Source organism: Ascidiella aspersa, chromosome 2 (assembly GCF_963924565.1).
Source record: "Ascidiella aspersa chromosome 2, kaAscAspe10.2, whole genome shotgun sequence".
Lineage (NCBI taxonomy): Eukaryota > Metazoa > Chordata > Ascidiacea > Phlebobranchia > Ascidiidae > Ascidiella > Ascidiella aspersa.
The window spans coordinates 33,705,160-33,725,241 of record NC_139448.1 but is presented as its reverse complement, the minus strand read 5'-3'; the positions used below and the strand labels follow the sequence as shown (position 1 = coordinate 33,725,241).

Sequence of the window (20,082 nt, the reverse complement as noted above, 5' to 3'; positions counted from 1 at the left end):
TGTGGATTGTTTTTTAAATTCTATAATCTCACGGAATTACCCAAACCTAGTACAATTTAAACTAGACGTCCCAACCTGCAAAAAGTTGTCAGATATAACACATAAACTTCGCACTCTTGACGCATTTGATGTTAAGTTATAGGGTTAAGCACGACGTCACTAAATTTGGAATTTTTAAGACTTATCGCTATGTGTTATACATGTCATGCTGTAATAACACTTCATGCTTTACTCGGATAGGTTCGTACTGTTGACGACTTCTGGTCGTGGTGCGATGAAGTGCTGGTGGAAGGACTGCACGCCTCCAACTGGTACAACGGCAAGCGAGTCACCTGGATGGAAAGCCGATTCCTCAGCAACCGACAAACCTTCGTCATCGGACCAGCTCGTATCAGACAACTTCGAGCTCACGAGGGTGAGATTGCAGATTCGAAAATAATTTGCAACCCTGGTATATCATTTTCTCTCCAAGTCTCAAATAGAGTAAGCTGTAACACTCTTGTATCTAAGTAATCCCCCAAAGACAGTAAAATGTAAAATAATGATTCTTGACTTCCTATCAGATGATGTTAAGACTGTTTATTAAAACAGATATAAAATACTTAAAATTTTAAGATTTAATTTTATGTTTTATGTTTGTTTTCGTAAACAGCCTTAACCACGCAAATAGAGTATTTTGGTTTTTGTGCTGATGTACAACCTCGTTTAATACATTGGATCTCATAAACAAACACATAATTTTGATCATTCATTCAAACTTTACATTTGCACGTTACTTTAATTCCAGTAACAAGCCAAAATATCGTCTATATTTATCCATAGTTTTTTCAAAGGTTTTATAAAGCTTGTAGAAGAATTTTAGAAAGATATTTTGAGTTTTTGCTACCAATTTTACCGTCGTGTAGGTTTTTGCGTTGTGAACAACACTCGAACTGGCAACACGATCGACTGTGTTGACCCCTACAGCATCGTCGACCAAGAAACTGGACATTTTACTCTTGGCTGGAATTCAAGAAGCGAAACCAACGAAACAGAGACGCCGTGGTCTTTCCAAAATTTCCTGTATGTATCGTCCAAAAAACAGTTCTTTTCTTTATTTTTGCCTTAAAAAACATTACGTTTTAATACAGCCTTATCTTAATCTGTCAAACTTTAAAGAAAAAAATTGTGCTTCCGAAATAATCCTGGGGCAACAAATCAGTACTGCGGTGCTTATCCCAAACAGTGCGGTTCATATTTTTATCTTGTTATGCACGTACAAAAACTATTTTACCTGCTAAAGATAAAAAAACATAAAATATAAAATATGAATTTGAATATGAATGTCGGTTCAAATTCAAACAATTGAAAGGCCAACTATAGCCATCTAAAATAGCAACATATACCGTGTATTGGTTCTTTCATAATCTTGTGAATGGATCAACAGCTTTAGACTGATCTATGATCACCAAGTGGTTTCGCCCGAATGAGTTGGTTTTGTGTCATTGCAGAAAGCTGGGTGGCTATCCTTACAGCGGCTTGATCCGTTGGTACGACGGCGGTGGTTATTCGGCCACTTTAGGAAACACGGCCAAGAGCAGCAGAAAAATACTCGACAAACTCAAGCGCAACTCGTGGATCGATCGACAAACCGCCGCGATCTTCGTAGAGTTTACGGTTTGTCACAATGTTGTGTTATGGAATCTGTTGATGTTACACTGTTTAAATTTATCAGTCAATGGACGCAGTACCTATAACCTTCATGAAAGTACCTATAAGTAACCTACATAAAATTAAGAAATATTACACCATAAAAATTAGATATGGTTGAACACAATAACCTTGTATCTTGCGTTTAAATTATGTTTCTCATTTGTTTTAACTTAGTATGAAAATATTGTTAATAGTTAAATCAAACTTTGCCTAATTTTTGTTAGATACAGCTTTTGTATCCGAAAACAGTGCTCCGCAACCTTTTTTCACTTGCGGCACATCAACACAGCTAAAACAATGCGGCGACACACCTACCAAATATATGTTGATGGATAATAGACAACATCAGCAATTATGCTATGCAGCCAAGAGAAAAGGCGATTAATGGCGCCGAAGGCACGCCGGTTGCGGGGCACTGTCCTAAAAGATACTTTTATTTACTGATTTGATTTCATTTCGAAATTAATAGTTTTACCCCAATCTAGGTTTACAACGCAAACATCAACTTGTTTGCTTCGAACATCTTGCTGCTTGAAAGATCATCGCACGGCGCCTTCTTCGGTTATCCAAGCATAACATCACTAAGACTTTACGAGTTTATAGACGGAAAGGGAACGCTACTGATGGGCATATACGTCACGTTTGTCATCGTCCTGCTCTACAAGATGTACCACGTGAGAAATCTCCGTTTATAAAAGAAAACCTGTTTCTAATGGATTTAAGATAAATAACCAACACGGCTCTTCCAATGTGTATGATATAAAATCACAAATTTCTCTAGTAAAGCAATTCAAACAGTGTTGTCCATGAGGAGGTTTCAGGTCGGTTTCTAAAGGACTTAGAATAAATCAATCACACTACTCTTCATATATGTGTCTGATATAAAACCCAAAACATATTTCTCTAGTAAATCAATTCAAACAGTGTTGTCCATGAGAAAGTTTTGGAGCACGCACATCTTTTAAATTTACTGACTGATTAAAATTATATTAACAGGTCCTTGACTATGATTTTAAATACAAGAAATCATTTCTCTGTTTAGTTAACATGAAAGCTGATTAAAATGTTGAAGGAACTATTCTTTCTGGTATTTGAAATTTTACTTTGCAAATAGATGGCATCCTCCATTATTTCAAGAAAACAAATTGCGATCGCCAGGCGAACTTTTTTAACCACTAAATTTGTGCTTCAAAGTTAATCAACTCAAAGCGGTTTTATTTAGAATCTGCTTACCGACAGTTAAAAACGAAAACCAAAACTAGAGATTGTCTTATTTTAGGCGCATTATTGTACTCATTAATGTACAAACTTCCAGTCTCAAAGATGAGCAACATAATCCTAGCCCACATTACCCCCCGTTTGGATTTGTACTTTACGGGTAAGCTTTAAATTTCTAGATTATCCGTCAACTTCGCCTGAACGGATTAAAGTTCTTTCACTCGTTTTGGAACGGAATGGATTTCATCAGTGCAGTGGCTTCGCTGGTAGCGATAGCAATGTTCGGAGTCCGAACCATCAATCTTAATCTTACTCTGGAGAAAATCATGAACGATGTAGACAAAGGTAAGCAACTGTACATTTGCCCAACGAAAATTGCGATATAGACCAGTAAAAGAGTTCTAGTCTAATCTCCTAAACAGCAACATATATTCGACGAACCACTGTTTAGAGACTTTTGTAATATTGTATATATTTAAATACTGAACCAAATGCGTGATCAGAAGATATTTTTGCACAACAATTTTAGATGTATATAACTACAACATTCATTCCGTTTACCTTTCTTCATTAACTTTAAAACACGCTTGGCAATGGCTCATAATTAAGAATCTAATGTCTATATACATTTCTTAGAGTTGGTGTACACTTCTTTAAAAAAATATTGCTTGTAAAATCATTCCATATTCATTATGTGAATTACCAAACCACTTGATATCAACCTTCCTTTAATATTACCCATACTGTCCCAGTCTGCCGAGTTTTTCGCAAAATCCTTCGTGAAAGTTCGAGACAAAGTTTCTGAATCGAAATGGTCATCCTACCTTACTGCCTAGTGTACACTATATGGTTTAACAATAGAGAATTATTTGTTGCCAAGCTAACTCGGTTGTTTCTGTCTGTTGATACCTATAGAAATAATACTTGACAATGAAAGTTTTCAAGTAAATGGTCAGCCTTTAGCTAACTGCTTTGTGAACATTATAGACAAGTTTCAAGTTTGTTTGACTGTAACAATATATATTACTTTGCTTCAAAGCGAATCTGACCGTTCCTTCCTACTTATATCCCAACAGAGACCTTCGTGAACTTCCAGTACATTGCGCTTTGGAACGACTCGTTCCGCTACTCGATGGCCTTCACGCTCTTCCTTGCCACGATCAAGTTCAACCAACTGCTTGCCTTCAACCAACGCATCCGACTGCTGGCCTACACACTCGGACACGCCGCCAAGCCCATCGCATACTTCCTCGCCTCTTTCAGCATCTACTTTGCCGCATTTCTGTTCCTTGGCTTCATCTGGTTCGAACAGAAGCTCTACCCGTACAGCACTTTGTATTTGACCGTAAGTATATGACCAGGGCTTTCCAAACTTTTCAGTTTGCGATCGCTTTGAATTTATTAAAAATGTTCGTGACCAACTTGGTTTAACAGTTTAAAGCATAACATTTCTCGTTGTTTGTTTTGGTGCGCATTTGGTGAAGTAATGTGCACTCTAAGGGTTTTGTTTTGTCATTAGCACATCAAACAGAAAAAAATAACAATTTTGTAGATGTTGATGTGGATTTACTAGCTTCGTTGATGTAGAGCTAGCTTGTTTACAAGAGTTAAAACTCGGGGTATAAAAATGCTATACATGTGGTTGTGTCAAACTTGTCTGCTGGTATGTACATGTTTCATTTCACAATATATGCCACGCTCGGTCAAAGGTATATGTAACATTAAATGAAACCACAAGTTATGTAAGCAACAGCTTACTTCGTTTCGTATTAAATCATTTTTAAATAACACTGAACGTTTACACAGAAACATGACATTTCCAATTAAAAATAACTTACAACTAGCAATTACATCATGCGAAGACTGCTCTGTTAATCTACCAACCTAGATTATTGTGTTCAGGCGGAAGAGATGTTATCGATGCTTTTGGGGCGCTTCGACTTTACAAAATTAAAGATGGCCGACCAGGTCTTGGGTCCATTCTTCTTCATCGCATTTGCCGGTTGCTGTACTATACTCCTCATCAATATGTTCGTCGTTATACTGGACGACAGCATTAAGGCTGTAAGTAAAAAATGTGTGGTGAACATAAATGTATAGACAATTTTAATAATAAAGTCTGTATTTGACCAGCATTGCAAGCGTGACAAAACTTTTCTAGAACATTAGACCAGAGTTTCTAAGCTTTTTGGCGTCTGGGCGCACCTGGCGAGCAAAGCTGGGGCAAATATATGTAGGTATATCGGTGTTTCTGTTGAATTTATTGTAACTTTGTATGATATAGGCCTCATAGTTTCACAATACTTAAGATAATATTTGCAATGAATAAGGCCGAAAGAAAAAGAAAATACATTATAAAAACATAAATGCTTTATAAATTGTTTTACTCGCCTGCGGCACACCTGACAACCTTCCATGGCGCATCAGTTAAGAACCGCTCCTCTCAAACAAAGTTTTTTTTTTTTATTATACTCAAAGAGGTCCCCAGTAAAAGTATTACCTGTATTTTTTTAATATCCTTGTGGGTAATTGGCCTTGGTTTGCGAAAGAATGTCTCTGAGCTTCATTGACAGACCGTTGGTCAAGGACCAACTATTAAGGGCAACAACAATGCGCATAAGGGAACATTGGCACGAATTACCCTATTAGACACGAAAATGCATGTAAGACACCTTGAAACGAGTTGAAATTAATTAAGTTTCAATAGTTGCCTTTTTACATGACCAACATTTAGAACGAAGAGGAGCTTTCACGTGTTTTTGCATTATATTCAGGCACGCAAAGACGTAGAAGCCGCCAAAAACGAATTTGAAATGGTGGAGTACATTAAAAAGCAAATCACCGGCCTATGCTACAGCGTTATGCCTAAATGGATGTTTAAAAGCATGGGTAAGCAATAGGTTTAATTTTATTCAACATCTATGTAAAAGTTTCATTTCGTTAGATTAGAATGTGTATTATACACTGCCAAACATGGCTCATGACTTCTATTGATCTACTGTGAAAAAGTCTTCTTTTATTCTTTACAAATGCATTCATAGCTCATACAGACGCAACCCGCATATTGTTGAAAGTTTTTATTTATAGGAATAATAGTCAAATCAATATACCAAGTACGTAGAACAATATCCTGCTTTAGTTACAACATTGAGCTCAATACTGAATTATAGCACATCAGTTGGTTGCTAAACAAAACCTACCTTATTTTTTATACTTTGCGTTTGTGCCTGTTAGCTTGAGGTTGTATACTGTTCCATCATGTAACGTACCCTGAAAGAAAGAAAAAATAAATAAAGCTAAAGAAAAAATGAAAGTTGGGTAAAAAGAACTCGAAATAAAGTTGGGTAGAAAGAAATAACAAAATATCCATGTTGGCTTCAGCACTAATCAAAACAGTCTTCCTGAAGAAAATTGAAACAGTATTAACAGCAGAATATTCCATGAGGAGCTATGCAAGTATATGTACGCATGTGTATCCCAGTGATGGCATTTAATTAGAAAGTCGTGCCTACCAACTATGACCGAAAACCTAATTGGAAGTACAACACTTGGGTACACTATGCACGGATCTATAATGTAGCTTGATCATGAAATGCAAAGCAAAAAAGGCGGAGTTGGTCGACATCATCTTGTATAAGACGTTTCGATACGAGCTTTGATTATGATTTTCTCCTTAACTGAAGTTGATACAAGCTCGTGTCGAAACGTCTTTATCAAGATGATGTCGATTTAATCAACCTTTTTGGATTTGCAATACATCATTATTAAGTATTACACTGCTTCAGAAACTATTGCAAAACTTTGTTTTTTGAGCGTATTTATGCTACAATCCCCACAAATCCCCAAGTAACAGTCCTCTTCGCATATTACATCGCAGTTACCGAAACAGCGATGGAGAGGGACGTCTCCACTCCGATCCAGGAGCTGGAGAATAGGATCGACATACTGGCCTCCTATATCCGCAACATGGAGATCGAATGCTACGCCGACGTATCGATCGAGGAACTACAGCAGGAACTGGATGAAGAAAACGAGATGGACAATATCAGCCTCTTTTCTTACGCTTCGATACACAAGCACAAGTGAAGCGGCTTGAGCCAATTTTCAGTTCGACTTATTATTTTAGTGGTGTAAATAAACAGCAAAATACGGAAGAGTATCCAAGTGGTTGGAAACATAAGCGCGATATATTAAAACAGGCCGAATTATATGATCAAAATGTAAATATTGAGGAAACTGTTGCATTAACATGCAACTCAAAAACTTTACTGCAGTCTATAACTGGTTATTGTGTTCTGTTTTAAGTCACTGGTACAGTGTAATGTTTAGCAATATGAATTTCAGACATCATGCGCATTATTTCCAACTTCATAAAATCTATCGAACAAACGACTCAATTAATGCAAGACGAAATTCAACCCGACAATTGAACTTGTCGGTTAAATAAAAGTAATAGCCGTGGGATTCGAACCCACGCCATCGAAATGACTGGTGCGTAAAACCAGCGCCTAAGACCACTCGGTCACGCTACCATTGATCAAGATTTCTTAGTTGTAACACACAATTATTCCGTCTCAATTATTGTAAAACTAAATTCATTTTAAATAATAAATCCTGTTGGTTAAAAAAATGTGTTTAAATAACAAAATCCATTGGCAGCGGTGGGATTCGAATCCACGCCATCGAAATTACTGGTACCTTAAACCAGCGCCTTAGACCACTCGGCCACGCTACCTGAGTTAGAATTTTTTTCGTGCAACACAGAATTTTTCCGTCTCAATTATTGCACAACGAAATTCATGTTAAATAATAAACTTGGCGGTTAAACAAAGAGTGTTCAAATAACAAATGCTATTGGCAGCGGTGGGATTCATTATTAAGTGCAACACACAATTTTTCCGTCTTAATCATTGTACCACGAAATTCATTTTAAACAATAAATCGTGGCGGTTAAACAAAAAGTGTTCAAATAACAAAAGCTATTGGCAGCGGTCGGATTCGAACCCACGCCATCGAAATGACTGGTGCCTTAACCCAGCGCCTTAGACCACTCGGCCACGCTACCTGTGTTCAAACATTATTAAGTGCAACACACAATTTTTCCGTCTCAATTATTGTACCACGAAATTCATTTTAAACAATAAATCGTGGCGGTTAAACAAAAAGTGTGCAAATAACAAAAGCTATTGGCAGCGGTCGGATTCGAACCCACGCCATCGAAATGACTGGTGCCTAAAATCAGCGTCTTAGACCAATCGGCCACGCTACCTGTGTTTAAACATTATAAAGTGCAACACACAATTTTTCCGTCTTAATCATTGCACAACGAAATTCATGTGAAATAACAATTCTTGGCGGTTAAACAAAAAGTGTTCAAATAACAAAAGCTATTGGCAGCGGTGGGATTCGAACCCACGCCATCGAAATGACTGGTGCCTAAAACCAGCGCCTTAGACCACTCGGCCACGCTACCAGTGTTCAAGATTTCTTAGTTGCAACAAACAAATTTTCCGTCTCAATTATTGTACAACGAAATGAATTTCAAATAATAAATCTTGGCGGTTAAACAAAAAGTGTTTAAATAACAAAAGCTATTGGAGCGGTGGGATTCGAACCCACGCCATCGAAATGACAGGTGCCTTAAACCAGCGCCTTAGACCACTCGGCCACGCTACCTGTGTTCAAGAATTCTTAATTGCAACACACAATTTTTCCGTCTCAATTATTATACCACTAAATTCATTTTAAATAATAAATCGTGGCGGTTAAACAAAAAGTGTTCAAATAACAAATGCTATTGGCAGCGGTGGGAATCGAACCCACGCCATCGAAATGACTGGTGCCTTAAACCAGCGCCTTAGACCAATCGGCCACGCTACCTCTGTTTAAACATTATTAAGTGCAACACACAATTTTTCTGTCTCAATTAGTGTACCACGAAATTCATTTTAAATAATAAATCGTGGCGGTTAAACAAAAAGTGTTTAAATAACAAAAGCTATTGGCAGCGGTGGGATTCGAACCCACGCCATCGAAATGACTGGTGCCTAAAACCAGCGCCTTAGACAACTCGGCCACGCTATCTGTGTTTAAACATTATTAAGTGCAACACACAATTTTTCCGTCTCAATTATTGCACAACGAAATGAATTTCAAATAATAAATCTTGGCGGTTAAACTAAAAGTGTTCAAATAACAAAAGCTATTGGCAGCGGTGGGATTCGAACCCACGCCATCGAAATGACTGGTGCCTTAAACCAGCGCGTTAGACCACTCGGCCACGCTACCTGTGTTTAAACATTATTAAGTGCAACACACTATTTTTCCGTCTTAATCATTGCACAACGAAATTCATGTGAAATAACAATTCTTGGCGGTTAAACTAAAAGTGTTCAAATAACGAAAGCTATTGGCAGCGGTGGGAGTCGAACCCACGCCATCGAAATGACTGGTGCCTAAAATCAGCGCCTTAGACCACTCGGCCACGCTACCAGTGTTCAAGATTGCTTAGTTGCAACAAACAAATTTTCCGTCTCAATTATTGTACAACGAAATGAATTTCAAATAATAAATCTTGGCGGTTAAACAAAAAGTGTTTAAATAACAAAAGCTATTGGCAGCGGTGGGATTCGAACCCACGCCATCGAAATGACTGGTGCCTTAAACCAGCGCCTTAGACCACTCGGCCACGCTACCTGTGTTTAAAGATTATTAAGTGCAACACACAATTTTTCCGTCTCAATTATTGTACCACTAAATTTCTTGGCGGTTTAACAAAAAGTGTTTAAATAACAAAAGCTATTGGCAGCGGTGAGATTCGAACCCACGCCATGGAAATGACTGGTGCCTTAAACCAGTGCCTTAGACCACTCGGCCACGCTACCTGTGTTCAAGAATTCTTAATTGCAACACACAATTTTTCCGTCTCAATTATTGTACCACTAAATTCATTTTAAATAATAAATCGTGGCGGTTAAACAAAAAGTGATTAAATAACAAAAGCTATTGGCAGCGGTGGGATTCAAACCCACGCCAACGAAATGACTGGTGCCTTAAACCAGCGCCTTAGACCACTCGGCCACGCTATCTGTGTTTAAACATTATTAAGAGCAACAGACAATTTTTCCGTCTCAATTATTGCACAACGAAATGCATTTCAAATAAAAAATCTTGGCGGTTAAACAAAAAGTGTTTAAATAACAAAAGCTATTGGCAGCGGTGGAATTCGAACCCACGCCTTCGAAATGACTGGTGCCTTAAACCAGCGCCTTAGACCAATCGGCCACGCTACCTGTGTTTAAACATTATTAAGTGCAACACACAATTTTTCCGTCTCAATTATTGCACAACGAAATGCATTTCAAATAAAAAATCTTGGCGGTTAAACAAAAAGTGTTCAAATAACAAAAGCTATTGGCAGCGGTGGGATTCGAACCCACGCCATCGAAATGACTGGTGCCTTAAACCAGCGCGTTAGACCACTCGGCCACGCTACCTGTGTTTAAACATCATTAAGTGCAACACACTATTTTTCCGTCTTAATCATTGCACAACGAAATTCATGTGAAATAACAATCTTGGCGGTTAAACTAAAAGTGTTCAAATAACAAAAGCTATTGGCAGCGGTGGGATTCGAACCCACGCCATCGAAATTACTGGTGCCTTAAACCAGCGCCTTAGACCACTCGGCCACGCTACCTGTGTTTAAACATTATTAAGTGCAACACACAATTTTCCGTCTCAATTATTGTACCACTAAATTAATTTTAAATAATAAATCGTGGCGGTTAAACAAAAAGTGTTCAAATAACAAATGCTATTGGCAGCGGTGGGATTCGAACCAACGCCATCGAAATGACTGGTGCCTTAAACCAGCGCCTTAGGCCACTCGGCCACGCTACCTGTGTTCAAGAATTCTTAATTGCAACACACAATTTTTCCGTCTCAATTATTGTACCACGAAATTCATTTTAAATAATAAATCGTGTCGGTTAAACAAAAAGTGTTCAAATAACAAAAGCAAATGGCAGCGGTGGAATTCGAACCCACGCCATCGAAATGACTGGTGCCTAAAACCAGCGCCTTAGACCACTCGGCCACGCTACCTGTGTTCAAGATTTCTTAGTTGCAACAAACAAATTTTCCGTCTCAATTATTGTACAACGAAATGAATTTCAAATAATAAATCTTGGCGGTTAAACAAAAAGTGTTTAAACAACAAAAGCTATTGGCAGCGGTGGGATTCGAACCCCCGCCAACGAAATGACTGGTGCCTTAAACCAGCGCCTTAGACCACTCGGCCATGCTACCTGTGTTTAAACATTATTAAGTGCAACACACAATTTTTCCGTCTTAATCATTGCACAACGAAATTCATGTGAAATAACAATTCTTGGCGGTTAAACAAAAAGTGTTCAAATGACAAAAGCTATTGGCAGCGGTGGGATTCGAACCCACGCCATCGAAATGACTGGTGCCTAAAACCAGCGCCTTAGACCACTCGGCCACGCTACCAGTGTTCAAGATTTCTTAGTTGCAACAAACAAATTTTCCGTCTCAATTATTGTACAACGAAATGAATTTCAAATAATCCATCTTGGCGGTTAAACAAAAAGTGTTTAAATAACAAAAGCTATTGGCAGAGGTGGGATTCGAACTCACGCTATCGAAATGACTGGTGCCTTAAACCAGCGCCTTAGACCACTCGGCCACGCTACCTGTGTTTAAACATTATTAAGTGCAACACACAATTTTTCCGTCTTAATCATTGCACAACGAAATTCATGTGAAATAACAATTCTTGGCGGTTAAACAAAAAGTGTTCAAAGAACAAAAGCTATTGGCAGCGGTGGGATTCGAACCCACGCCATCGAAATGACTGGTGCCTAAAACCAGCGCCTTAGACCACTCGGCCACGCAACCAGTGTTCAAGATTTCTTAGTTGCTACAAACAATGTTTCCGTCTCAATTATTGTACCATGAAATTCATTTTAAACAATAAATCTTGGCGGTCATACAAAAAGTGTTCGAATAACAAAAGCTATTGGCAGCGGTGGGATTCGAACCCACGCCATCGAAATGACTGGTGCCTAAACCAGCGCCTTAGACCACTCGGCCACGCTACCAGTGTTCAAGATTTCTTAGTTATAACAAACAAATTTTCCGTCTCAATTATTGTACAACGAAATGAATTTCAAATAATCTATCTTGGCGGTTAAACAAAAAGTGTTTAAACAACAAAAGCTATTGGCAGCGGTGGGATTCGAACCCACGCCATCGAAATGACTGGTGCCTTAAACCAGCGCCTTAGACCACTCGGCCACGCTACCTATGTTTAAACATCATAAGTGCAACACACAATTTTTCTGTCTCAATTATTGTACCACGAAATTCATTTTAAATAATAAATCGTGGCGGTTAAACAAAAAGTGTTCAAATAACAAATGCTATTGGCAGAGGTGGGATTCGAACCCACGCCATCGAAATGACTGGTGCCTTAAACCAGCGCCTTAGACCACTCGGCCACGCTACCTGTGTTTAAACATTATTAAGTGCAACACACAATTTTTCCGTCTTAATCATTGCACAACGAAATTCATGTGAAATAACAATTCTTGGCGGTTAAACAAAAAGTGTTCAAATGACATCAAATGACAAAAGCTATTGGCAGCGGTGGGATTCGAACCCACGCCATCGAAATGACTGGTGCCTAAAACCAGCGCCTTAGACCACTCGGCCACGCTACCAGTGTTCAAGATTTCTTAGTTATAACAAACAAATTTTCCGTCTCAATTATTGTACAACGAAATGAATTTCAAATAATCTATCTTGGCGGTTAAACAAAAAGTGTTTAAATAACAAAAGCTATTGGCAGCGGTGGGATTGGAACCCACGCCATCGAAATGACTGGTGCCTTAAACCAGCGCCTTAGACCACTCGGCCACGCTACCTGTGTTTAAACATTATTAAGTGCAACACACAATTTTTCCGTCTTAATCATTGCACAACGAAATTCATGTGAAATAACAATTCTTGGCGGTTAAACAAAAAGTGTTCAAATGACATCAAATGACAAAAGCTATTGGCAGCGGTGGGATTCGAACCCACGCCATCGAAATGACTGGTGCCTAAAACCAGCGCCTTAGACCACTCGGCCACGCTACCAGTGTTCAAGATTTCTTAGTTATAACAAACAAATTTTCCGTCTCAATTATTGTACAACGAAATGAATTTCAAATAATCTATCTTGGCGGTTAAACAAAAAGTGTTTAAATAACAAAAGCTATTGGCAGCGGTGGGATTGGAACCCACGCCATAGAAATGACTGGTGCCTTAAACCAGCGCCTTAGACCACCCGGCCACGCTACCTCTGTTTAAACATTATTAAGTGCAACACACAATTTTTCCGTCTCAATTATTGTACAACGAAATGCATTTCAAATAATAAATCTTGGCGGTTAAACAAAAAATGTTTAAATAACAAAAGCTATTGGCAGCGGTGGGATTCGAACCCACGCCATCGAAATGACTGGTGCCTTAAACCAGCGCCTTAGACCACTCGGCCACGCTACCTGTGTTCAAGAATTATTAAGTGCAACACACAATTTTTCTGTCTCAATTATTGTACCACGAAATTAATTTTAAATAATAAATCGTGACGGTTAAACAAAAAGTGTTCAAATAACAAAAGCAAATGGCAGCGGTGGGATTCGAACCCACGCCATCGAAATGACTGGTGCCTTAAACCAGCGCCTTAGACCACTCGGCCACGCTACCTGTCTTCAAGATTGTTTACTTGCAACACACAATTTTTCTGTCTCAATTATTGTACCACGAAATTCATTTTAAATAATAAATCGTGTCGGTTAAACAAAAAGTGTTCAAATAACAAAAGCAAATGGCAGCGGTAGGAATCGAACCCACGCCATCGAAATGACTGGTGCCTAAAACCAGCGCCTTAGACCACTCGGCCACGCTACCTGTGTTCAAGATTTCTTAGTTGCAACAAACAAATTTTCCGTCTCAATTATTGTACAACGAAATGAATTTCAAATAATAAATCTTGGCGGTTAAACAAAAAGTGTTTAAACAACAAAAGCTATTGGCAGCGGTGGGATTCGAACCCCCGCCATCGAAATGACTGGTGCCTTAAAGCAGCGCCTTAGACCAGTCGGCCACGCTACCTCTGTTTAAACATTATTAAGTGCAACACACAATTTTTCTGTCTCAATTATTGTACCACGAAATTCATTTTAAATAATAAATCGTGTCGGTTAAACAAAAAGTTTTCAAATAACAAAAGCAAATGGCAGCGGTGGGATTCGAACCCACGTCATCGAAATGACTGGTGCCTAAAACCAGCGCCTTAGACCACTCGGCCACGCTACCTGTGTTTAAACATTATTAAGTGCAACACACAATTTTTCCGTCTTAATCATTGCACAACGAAATTCATGTGAAATAACAATTCTTGGCGGTTAAACAAAAAGTGTTCAAAGAACAAAAGCTATTGGCAGCGGTGGGATTCGAACCCACGCCATCGAAATGACTGGTGCCTAAAACCAGCGCCTTACACCACTCGGCCACGCAACCAGTGTTCAAGATTTCTTAGTTGCTACAAACAATGTTTCCGTCTCAATTATTGTACCATGAAATTCATTTTAAACAATAAATCTTGGCGGTCATACAAAAAGTGTTCGAATAACAAAAGCTATTGGCAGCGGTGGGATTCGAACCCACGCCATCGAAATGACTGGTGCCTAAACCAGCGCCTTAGACCACTCGGCCACGCTACCTCTGTTTAAACATCATAAGTGCAACACACAATTTTTCTGTCTCAATTATTGTACCACGAAATTCATTTTAAATAATAAATCGTGGCGGTTAAACAAAAAGTGTTCAAATAACAAATGCTATTGGCAGAGGTGGGATTCGAACCCACGCCATCGAAATGACTGGTGCCTTAAACCAGCGCCTTAGACCACTCGGCCACGCTACCTGTGTTTAAACATTATTAAGTGCAACACACAATTTTTCCGTCTTAATCATTGCACAACGAAATTCATGTGAAATAACAATTCTTGGCGGTTAAACAAAAAGTGTTCAAATGACATCAAATGACAAAAGCTATTGGCAGCGGTGGGATTCGAACCCACGCCATCGAAATGACTGGTGCCTAAAACCAGCGCCTTAGACCACTCGGCCACGCTACCAGTGTTCAAGATTTCTTAGTTATAACAAACAAATTTTCCGTCTCAATTATTGTACAACGAAATGAATTTCAAATAATCTATCTTGGCGGTTAAACAAAAAGTGTTTAAATAACAAAAGCTATTGGCAGCGGTGGGATTGGAACCCACGCCATCGAAATGACTGGTGCCTTAAACCAGCGCCTTAGACCACTCGGCCACGCTACCTGTGTTTAAACATTATTAAGTGCAACACACAATTTTTCCGTCTTAATCATTGCACAACGAAATTCATGTGAAATAACAATTCTTGGCGGTTAAACAAAAAGTGTTCAAATGACATCAAATGACAAAAGCTATTGGCAGCGGTGGGATTCGAACCCACGCCATCGAAATGACTGGTGCCTAAAACCAGCGCCTTAGACCACTCGGCCACGCTACCAGTGTTCAAGATTTCTTAGTTATAACAAACAAATTTTCCGTCTCAATTATTGTACAACGAAATGAATTTCAAATAATCTATCTTGGCGGTTAAACAAAAAGTGTTTAAATAACAAAAGCTATTGGCAGCGGTGGGATTGGAACCCACGCCATAGAAATGACTGGTGCCTTAAACCAGCGCCTTAGACCACCCGGCCACGCTACCTCTGTTTAAACATTATTAAGTGCAACACACAATTTTTCCGTCTCAATTATTGTACAACGAAATGCATTTCAAATAATAAATCTTGGCGGTTAAACAAAAAATGTTTAAATAACAAAAGCTATTGGCAGCGGTGGGATTCGAACCCACGCCATCGAAATGACTGGTGCCTTAAACCAGCGCCTTAGACCACTCGGCCACGCTACCTGTGTTCAAGAATTATTAAGTGCAACACACAATTTTTCTGTCTCAATTATTGTACCACGAAATTAATTTTAAATAATAAATCGTGACGGTTAAACAAAAAGTGTTCAAATAACAAAAGCAAATGGCAGCGGTGGGATTCGAACCCACGCCATCGAAATGACTGGTGCCTTAAACCAGCGCCTTAGACCACTCGGCCACGCTACCTGTCTTCAAGATTGTTTACTTGCAACACACAATTTTTCTGTCTCAATTATTGTACCACGAAATTCATTTTAAATAATAAATCGTGTCGGTTAAACAAAAAGTGTTCAAATAACAAAAGCAAATGGCAGCGGTAGGAATCGAACCCACGCCATCGAAATGACTGGTGCCTAAAACCAGCGCCTTAGACCACTCGGCCACGCTACCTGTGTTCAAGATTTCTTAGTTGCAACAAACAAATTTTCCGTCTCAATTATTGTACAACGAAATGAATTTCAAATAATAAATCTTGGCGGTTAAACAAAAAGTGTTTAAACAACAAAAGCTATTGGCAGCGGTGGGATTCGAACCCCCGCCATCGAAATGACTGGTGCCTTAAAGCAGCGCCTTAGACCAGTCGGCCACGCTACCTCTGTTTAAACATTATTAAGTGCAACACACAATTTTTCTGTCTCAATTATTGTACCACGAAATTCATTTTAAATAATAAATCGTGTCGGTTAAACAAAAAGTGTTCAAATAACAAAAGCAAATGGCAGCGGTGGGATTCGAACCCACGTCATCGAAATGACTGGTGCCTAAAACCAGCGCCTTAGACCACTCGGCCACGCTACCTGTGTTTAAACATTATTAAGTGCAACACACAATTTTTCCGTCTTAATCATTGCACAACGAAATTCATGTGAAATAACAATTCTTGGCGGTTAAACAAAAAGTGTTCAAAGAACAAAAGCTATTGGCAGCGGTGGGATTCGAACCCACGCCATCGAAATGACTGGTGCCTAAAACCAGCGCCTTACACCACTCGGCCACGCAACCAGTGTTCAAGATTTCTTAGTTGCTACAAACAATGTTTCCGTCTCAATTATTGTACCATGAAATTCATTTTAAACAATAAATCTTGGCGGTCATACAAAAAGTGTTCGAATAACAAAAGCTATTGGCAGCGGTGGGATTCGAACCCACGCCATCGAAATGACTGGTGCCTAAACCAGCGCCTTAGACCACTCGGCCACGCTACCTCTGTTTAAACATCATAAGTGCAACACACAATTTTTCTGTCTCAATTATTGTACCACGAAATTCATTTTAAATAATAAATCGTGGCGGTTAAACAAAAAGTGTTCAAATAACAAATGCTATTGGCAGAGGTGGGATTCGAACCCACGCCATCGAAATGACTGGTGCCTAAAACCAGCGCCTTAGACCACTCGGCCACGCAACCAGTGTTCAAGATTTCTTAGTTGCTACAAACAATGTTTCCGTCTCAATTATTGTACCATGAAATTCATTTTAAACAATAAATCTTGGCGGTCATACAAAAAGTGTTCGAATAACAAAAGCTATTGGCAGCGGTGGGATTCGAACCCACGCCATCGAAATGACTGGTGCCTAAACCAGCGCCTTAGACCACTCGGCCACGCTACCAGTGTTCAAGATTTCTTAGTTATAACAAACAAATTTTCCGTCTCAATTATTGTACAACGAAATGAATTTCAAATAATCTATCTTGGCGGTTAAACAAAAAGTGTTTAAACAACAAAAGCTATTGGCAGCGGTGGGATTCGAACCCCCGCCATCGAAATGACTGGTGCCTTAAAGCAGCGCCTTAGACCAGTCGGCCACGCTACCTCTGTTTAAACATTATTAAGTGCAACACACAATTTTTCTGTCTCAATTATTGTACCACGAAATTCATTTTAAATAATAAATCGTGTCGGTTAAACAAAAAGTGTTCAAATAACAAAAGCAAATGGCAGCGGTGGGATTCGAACCCACGTCATCGAAATGACTGGTGCCTAAAACCAGCGCCTTAGACCACTCGGCCACGCTACCTGTGTTTAAACATTATTAAGTGCAACACACAATTTTTCCGTCTTAATCATTGCACAACGAAATTCATGTGAAATAACAATTCTTGGCGGTTAAACAAAAAGTGTTCAAAGAACAAAAGCTATTGGCAGCGGTGGGATTCGAACCCACGCCATCGAAATGACTGGTGCCTAAAACCAGCGCCTTACACCACTCGGCCACGCAACCAGTGTTCAAGATTTCTTAGTTGCTACAAACAATGTTTCCGTCTCAATTATTGTACCATGAAATTCATTTTAAACAATAAATCTTGGCGGTCATACAAAAAGTGTTCGAATAACAAAAGCTATTGGCAGCGGTGGGATTCGAACCCACGCCATCGAAATGACTGGTGCCTAAACCAGCGCCTTAGACCACTCGGCCACGCTACCTCTGTTTAAACATCATAAGTGCAACACACAATTTTTCTGTCTCAATTATTGTACCACGAAATTCATTTTAAATAATAAATCGTGGCGGTTAAACAAAAAGTGTTCAAATAACAAATGCTATTGGCAGAGGTGGGATTCGAACCCACGCCATCGAAATGACTGGTGCCTTAAACCAGCGCCTTAGACCACTCGGCCACGCTACCTGTGTTTAAACATTATTAAGTGCAACACACAATTTTTCCGTCTTAATCATTGCACAACGAAATTCATGTGAAATAACAATTCTTGGCGGTTAAACAAAAAGTGTTCAAATGACATCAAATGACAAAAGCTATTGGCAGCGGTGGGATTCGAACCCACGCCATCGAAATGACTGGTGCCTAAAACCAGCGCCTTAGACCACTCGGCCACGCTACCAGTGTTCAAGATTTCTTAGTTATAACAAACAAATTTTCCGTCTCAATTATTGTACAACGAAATGAATTTCAAATAATCTATCTTGGCGGTTAAACAAAAAGTGTTTAAATAACAAAAGCTATTGGCAGCGGTGGGATTGGAACCCACGCCATCGAAATGACTGGTGCCTTAAACCAGCGCCTTAGACCACTCGGCCACGCTACCTGTGTTTAAACATTATTAAGTGCAACACACAATTTTTCCGTCTTAATCATTGCACAACGAAATTCATGTGAAATAACAATTCTTGGCGGTTAAACAAAAAGTGTTCAAATGACATCAAATGACAAAAGCTATTGGCAGCGGTGGGATTCGAACCCACGCCATCGAAATGACTGGTGCCTAAAACCAGCGCCTTAGACCACTCGGCCACGCTACCAGTGTTCAAGATTTCTTAGTTATAACAAACAAATTTTCCGTCTCAATTATTGTACAACGAAATGAATTTCAAATAATCTATCTTGGCGGTTAAACAAAAAGTGTTTAAATAACAAAAGCTATTGGCAGCGGTGGGATTGGAACCCACGCCATAGAAATGACTGGTGCCTTAAACCAGCGCCTTAGACCACCCGGCCACGCTACCTCTGTTTAAACATTATTAAGTGCAACACACAATTTTTCCGTCTCAATTATTGTACAACGAAATGCATTTCAAATAATAAATCTTGGCGGTTAAACAAAAAATGTTTAAATAACAAAAGCTATTGGCAGCGGTGGGATTCGAACCCACGCCATCGAAATGACTGGTGCCTTAAACCAGCGCCTTAGACCACTCGGCCACGCTACCTGTGTTCAAGAATTATTAAGTGCAACACACAATTTTTCTGTCTCAATTATTGTACCACGAAATTAATTTTAAATAATAAATCGTGACGGTTAAACAAAAAGTGTTCAAATAACAAAAGCAAATGGCAGCGGTGGGATTCGAACCCACGCCATCGAAATGACTGGTGCCTTAAACCAGCGCCTTAGACCACTCGGCCACGCTACCTGTCTTCAAGATTGTTTACTTGCAACACACAATTTTTCTGTCTCAATTATTGTACCACGAAATTCATTTTAAATAATAAATCGTGTCGGTTAAACAAAAAGTGTTCAAATAACAAAAGCAAATGGCAGCGGTAGGAATCGAACCCACGCCATCGAAATGACTGGTGCCTAAAACCAGCGCCTTAGACCACTCGGCCACGCTACCTGTGTTCAAGATTTCTTAGTTGCAACAAACAAATTTTCC

At 39.2% G+C, this 20,082-nt stretch overlaps 41 non-coding genes across 41 annotated transcripts; all 41 read right to left on the bottom strand.

Annotated features, from left to right (window-relative positions):
• Positions 1 to 7,563: 7,563 nt before the first annotated feature.
• On the bottom strand, positions 7,564 to 7,645 carry Trnal-aag (transfer RNA leucine (anticodon AAG)). Its single transcript has one exon. It is a non-coding gene; the product is annotated as a tRNA-Leu (tRNA).
• Positions 7,646 to 8,301: 656 nt separating this feature from the next.
• Positions 8,302 to 8,383, bottom strand: Trnal-uag (transfer RNA leucine (anticodon UAG)). The gene has a single exon. It is a non-coding gene; the product is annotated as a tRNA-Leu (tRNA).
• A 325-nt stretch (positions 8,384 to 8,708) lies between these two features.
• Positions 8,709 to 8,790, bottom strand: Trnal-aag (transfer RNA leucine (anticodon AAG)). Its single transcript has one exon. It is a non-coding gene; the product is annotated as a tRNA-Leu (tRNA).
• Positions 8,791 to 9,116: 326 nt separating this feature from the next.
• Positions 9,117 to 9,198, bottom strand: Trnal-aag (transfer RNA leucine (anticodon AAG)). The gene has a single exon. It is a non-coding gene; the product is annotated as a tRNA-Leu (tRNA).
• A 122-nt stretch (positions 9,199 to 9,320) lies between these two features.
• On the bottom strand, positions 9,321 to 9,402 carry Trnal-uag (transfer RNA leucine (anticodon UAG)). Its single transcript has one exon. It is a non-coding gene; the product is annotated as a tRNA-Leu (tRNA).
• A 122-nt stretch (positions 9,403 to 9,524) lies between these two features.
• Trnal-aag (transfer RNA leucine (anticodon AAG)) lies at positions 9,525 to 9,606 on the bottom strand. Its single transcript has one exon. It is a non-coding gene; the product is annotated as a tRNA-Leu (tRNA).
• Positions 9,607 to 9,712: 106 nt separating this feature from the next.
• Positions 9,713 to 9,794, bottom strand: Trnal-aag (transfer RNA leucine (anticodon AAG)). The gene has a single exon. It is a non-coding gene; the product is annotated as a tRNA-Leu (tRNA).
• A 530-nt stretch (positions 9,795 to 10,324) lies between these two features.
• On the bottom strand, positions 10,325 to 10,406 carry Trnal-aag (transfer RNA leucine (anticodon AAG)). The gene has a single exon. It is a non-coding gene; the product is annotated as a tRNA-Leu (tRNA).
• A 121-nt stretch (positions 10,407 to 10,527) lies between these two features.
• On the bottom strand, positions 10,528 to 10,609 carry Trnal-aag (transfer RNA leucine (anticodon AAG)). The gene has a single exon. It is a non-coding gene; the product is annotated as a tRNA-Leu (tRNA).
• A 325-nt stretch (positions 10,610 to 10,934) lies between these two features.
• Trnal-uag (transfer RNA leucine (anticodon UAG)) lies at positions 10,935 to 11,016 on the bottom strand. The gene has a single exon. It is a non-coding gene; the product is annotated as a tRNA-Leu (tRNA).
• Positions 11,017 to 11,342: 326 nt separating this feature from the next.
• Trnal-uag (transfer RNA leucine (anticodon UAG)) lies at positions 11,343 to 11,424 on the bottom strand. The gene has a single exon. It is a non-coding gene; the product is annotated as a tRNA-Leu (tRNA).
• A 326-nt stretch (positions 11,425 to 11,750) lies between these two features.
• On the bottom strand, positions 11,751 to 11,832 carry Trnal-uag (transfer RNA leucine (anticodon UAG)). Its single transcript has one exon. It is a non-coding gene; the product is annotated as a tRNA-Leu (tRNA).
• Positions 11,833 to 12,157: 325 nt separating this feature from the next.
• Trnal-aag (transfer RNA leucine (anticodon AAG)) lies at positions 12,158 to 12,239 on the bottom strand. Its single transcript has one exon. It is a non-coding gene; the product is annotated as a tRNA-Leu (tRNA).
• A 121-nt stretch (positions 12,240 to 12,360) lies between these two features.
• Positions 12,361 to 12,442, bottom strand: Trnal-aag (transfer RNA leucine (anticodon AAG)). Its single transcript has one exon. It is a non-coding gene; the product is annotated as a tRNA-Leu (tRNA).
• A 132-nt stretch (positions 12,443 to 12,574) lies between these two features.
• Positions 12,575 to 12,656, bottom strand: Trnal-uag (transfer RNA leucine (anticodon UAG)). Its single transcript has one exon. It is a non-coding gene; the product is annotated as a tRNA-Leu (tRNA).
• Positions 12,657 to 12,778: 122 nt separating this feature from the next.
• Trnal-aag (transfer RNA leucine (anticodon AAG)) lies at positions 12,779 to 12,860 on the bottom strand. The gene has a single exon. It is a non-coding gene; the product is annotated as a tRNA-Leu (tRNA).
• Positions 12,861 to 12,992: 132 nt separating this feature from the next.
• On the bottom strand, positions 12,993 to 13,074 carry Trnal-uag (transfer RNA leucine (anticodon UAG)). The gene has a single exon. It is a non-coding gene; the product is annotated as a tRNA-Leu (tRNA).
• A 326-nt stretch (positions 13,075 to 13,400) lies between these two features.
• Trnal-aag (transfer RNA leucine (anticodon AAG)) lies at positions 13,401 to 13,482 on the bottom strand. The gene has a single exon. It is a non-coding gene; the product is annotated as a tRNA-Leu (tRNA).
• Positions 13,483 to 13,604: 122 nt separating this feature from the next.
• Positions 13,605 to 13,686, bottom strand: Trnal-aag (transfer RNA leucine (anticodon AAG)). Its single transcript has one exon. It is a non-coding gene; the product is annotated as a tRNA-Leu (tRNA).
• Positions 13,687 to 13,808: 122 nt separating this feature from the next.
• Trnal-uag (transfer RNA leucine (anticodon UAG)) lies at positions 13,809 to 13,890 on the bottom strand. Its single transcript has one exon. It is a non-coding gene; the product is annotated as a tRNA-Leu (tRNA).
• Positions 13,891 to 14,216: 326 nt separating this feature from the next.
• Trnal-uag (transfer RNA leucine (anticodon UAG)) lies at positions 14,217 to 14,298 on the bottom strand. The gene has a single exon. It is a non-coding gene; the product is annotated as a tRNA-Leu (tRNA).
• A 122-nt stretch (positions 14,299 to 14,420) lies between these two features.
• Positions 14,421 to 14,502, bottom strand: Trnal-uag (transfer RNA leucine (anticodon UAG)). The gene has a single exon. It is a non-coding gene; the product is annotated as a tRNA-Leu (tRNA).
• A 324-nt stretch (positions 14,503 to 14,826) lies between these two features.
• On the bottom strand, positions 14,827 to 14,908 carry Trnal-aag (transfer RNA leucine (anticodon AAG)). The gene has a single exon. It is a non-coding gene; the product is annotated as a tRNA-Leu (tRNA).
• Positions 14,909 to 15,040: 132 nt separating this feature from the next.
• Trnal-uag (transfer RNA leucine (anticodon UAG)) lies at positions 15,041 to 15,122 on the bottom strand. The gene has a single exon. It is a non-coding gene; the product is annotated as a tRNA-Leu (tRNA).
• Positions 15,123 to 15,244: 122 nt separating this feature from the next.
• Positions 15,245 to 15,326, bottom strand: Trnal-aag (transfer RNA leucine (anticodon AAG)). The gene has a single exon. It is a non-coding gene; the product is annotated as a tRNA-Leu (tRNA).
• Positions 15,327 to 15,458: 132 nt separating this feature from the next.
• Trnal-uag (transfer RNA leucine (anticodon UAG)) lies at positions 15,459 to 15,540 on the bottom strand. The gene has a single exon. It is a non-coding gene; the product is annotated as a tRNA-Leu (tRNA).
• A 326-nt stretch (positions 15,541 to 15,866) lies between these two features.
• On the bottom strand, positions 15,867 to 15,948 carry Trnal-aag (transfer RNA leucine (anticodon AAG)). The gene has a single exon. It is a non-coding gene; the product is annotated as a tRNA-Leu (tRNA).
• Positions 15,949 to 16,070: 122 nt separating this feature from the next.
• Trnal-aag (transfer RNA leucine (anticodon AAG)) lies at positions 16,071 to 16,152 on the bottom strand. Its single transcript has one exon. It is a non-coding gene; the product is annotated as a tRNA-Leu (tRNA).
• A 122-nt stretch (positions 16,153 to 16,274) lies between these two features.
• Positions 16,275 to 16,356, bottom strand: Trnal-uag (transfer RNA leucine (anticodon UAG)). Its single transcript has one exon. It is a non-coding gene; the product is annotated as a tRNA-Leu (tRNA).
• A 326-nt stretch (positions 16,357 to 16,682) lies between these two features.
• Trnal-uag (transfer RNA leucine (anticodon UAG)) lies at positions 16,683 to 16,764 on the bottom strand. The gene has a single exon. It is a non-coding gene; the product is annotated as a tRNA-Leu (tRNA).
• A 122-nt stretch (positions 16,765 to 16,886) lies between these two features.
• On the bottom strand, positions 16,887 to 16,968 carry Trnal-uag (transfer RNA leucine (anticodon UAG)). Its single transcript has one exon. It is a non-coding gene; the product is annotated as a tRNA-Leu (tRNA).
• Positions 16,969 to 17,292: 324 nt separating this feature from the next.
• On the bottom strand, positions 17,293 to 17,374 carry Trnal-uag (transfer RNA leucine (anticodon UAG)). Its single transcript has one exon. It is a non-coding gene; the product is annotated as a tRNA-Leu (tRNA).
• Positions 17,375 to 17,903: 529 nt separating this feature from the next.
• On the bottom strand, positions 17,904 to 17,985 carry Trnal-uag (transfer RNA leucine (anticodon UAG)). Its single transcript has one exon. It is a non-coding gene; the product is annotated as a tRNA-Leu (tRNA).
• Positions 17,986 to 18,107: 122 nt separating this feature from the next.
• On the bottom strand, positions 18,108 to 18,189 carry Trnal-uag (transfer RNA leucine (anticodon UAG)). The gene has a single exon. It is a non-coding gene; the product is annotated as a tRNA-Leu (tRNA).
• Positions 18,190 to 18,513: 324 nt separating this feature from the next.
• Positions 18,514 to 18,595, bottom strand: Trnal-aag (transfer RNA leucine (anticodon AAG)). The gene has a single exon. It is a non-coding gene; the product is annotated as a tRNA-Leu (tRNA).
• Positions 18,596 to 18,727: 132 nt separating this feature from the next.
• On the bottom strand, positions 18,728 to 18,809 carry Trnal-uag (transfer RNA leucine (anticodon UAG)). The gene has a single exon. It is a non-coding gene; the product is annotated as a tRNA-Leu (tRNA).
• A 122-nt stretch (positions 18,810 to 18,931) lies between these two features.
• Trnal-aag (transfer RNA leucine (anticodon AAG)) lies at positions 18,932 to 19,013 on the bottom strand. The gene has a single exon. It is a non-coding gene; the product is annotated as a tRNA-Leu (tRNA).
• Positions 19,014 to 19,145: 132 nt separating this feature from the next.
• Positions 19,146 to 19,227, bottom strand: Trnal-uag (transfer RNA leucine (anticodon UAG)). The gene has a single exon. It is a non-coding gene; the product is annotated as a tRNA-Leu (tRNA).
• A 326-nt stretch (positions 19,228 to 19,553) lies between these two features.
• On the bottom strand, positions 19,554 to 19,635 carry Trnal-aag (transfer RNA leucine (anticodon AAG)). The gene has a single exon. It is a non-coding gene; the product is annotated as a tRNA-Leu (tRNA).
• Positions 19,636 to 19,757: 122 nt separating this feature from the next.
• Positions 19,758 to 19,839, bottom strand: Trnal-aag (transfer RNA leucine (anticodon AAG)). The gene has a single exon. It is a non-coding gene; the product is annotated as a tRNA-Leu (tRNA).
• Positions 19,840 to 19,961: 122 nt separating this feature from the next.
• Positions 19,962 to 20,043, bottom strand: Trnal-uag (transfer RNA leucine (anticodon UAG)). Its single transcript has one exon. It is a non-coding gene; the product is annotated as a tRNA-Leu (tRNA).
• Positions 20,044 to 20,082: the final 39 nt, after the last annotated feature.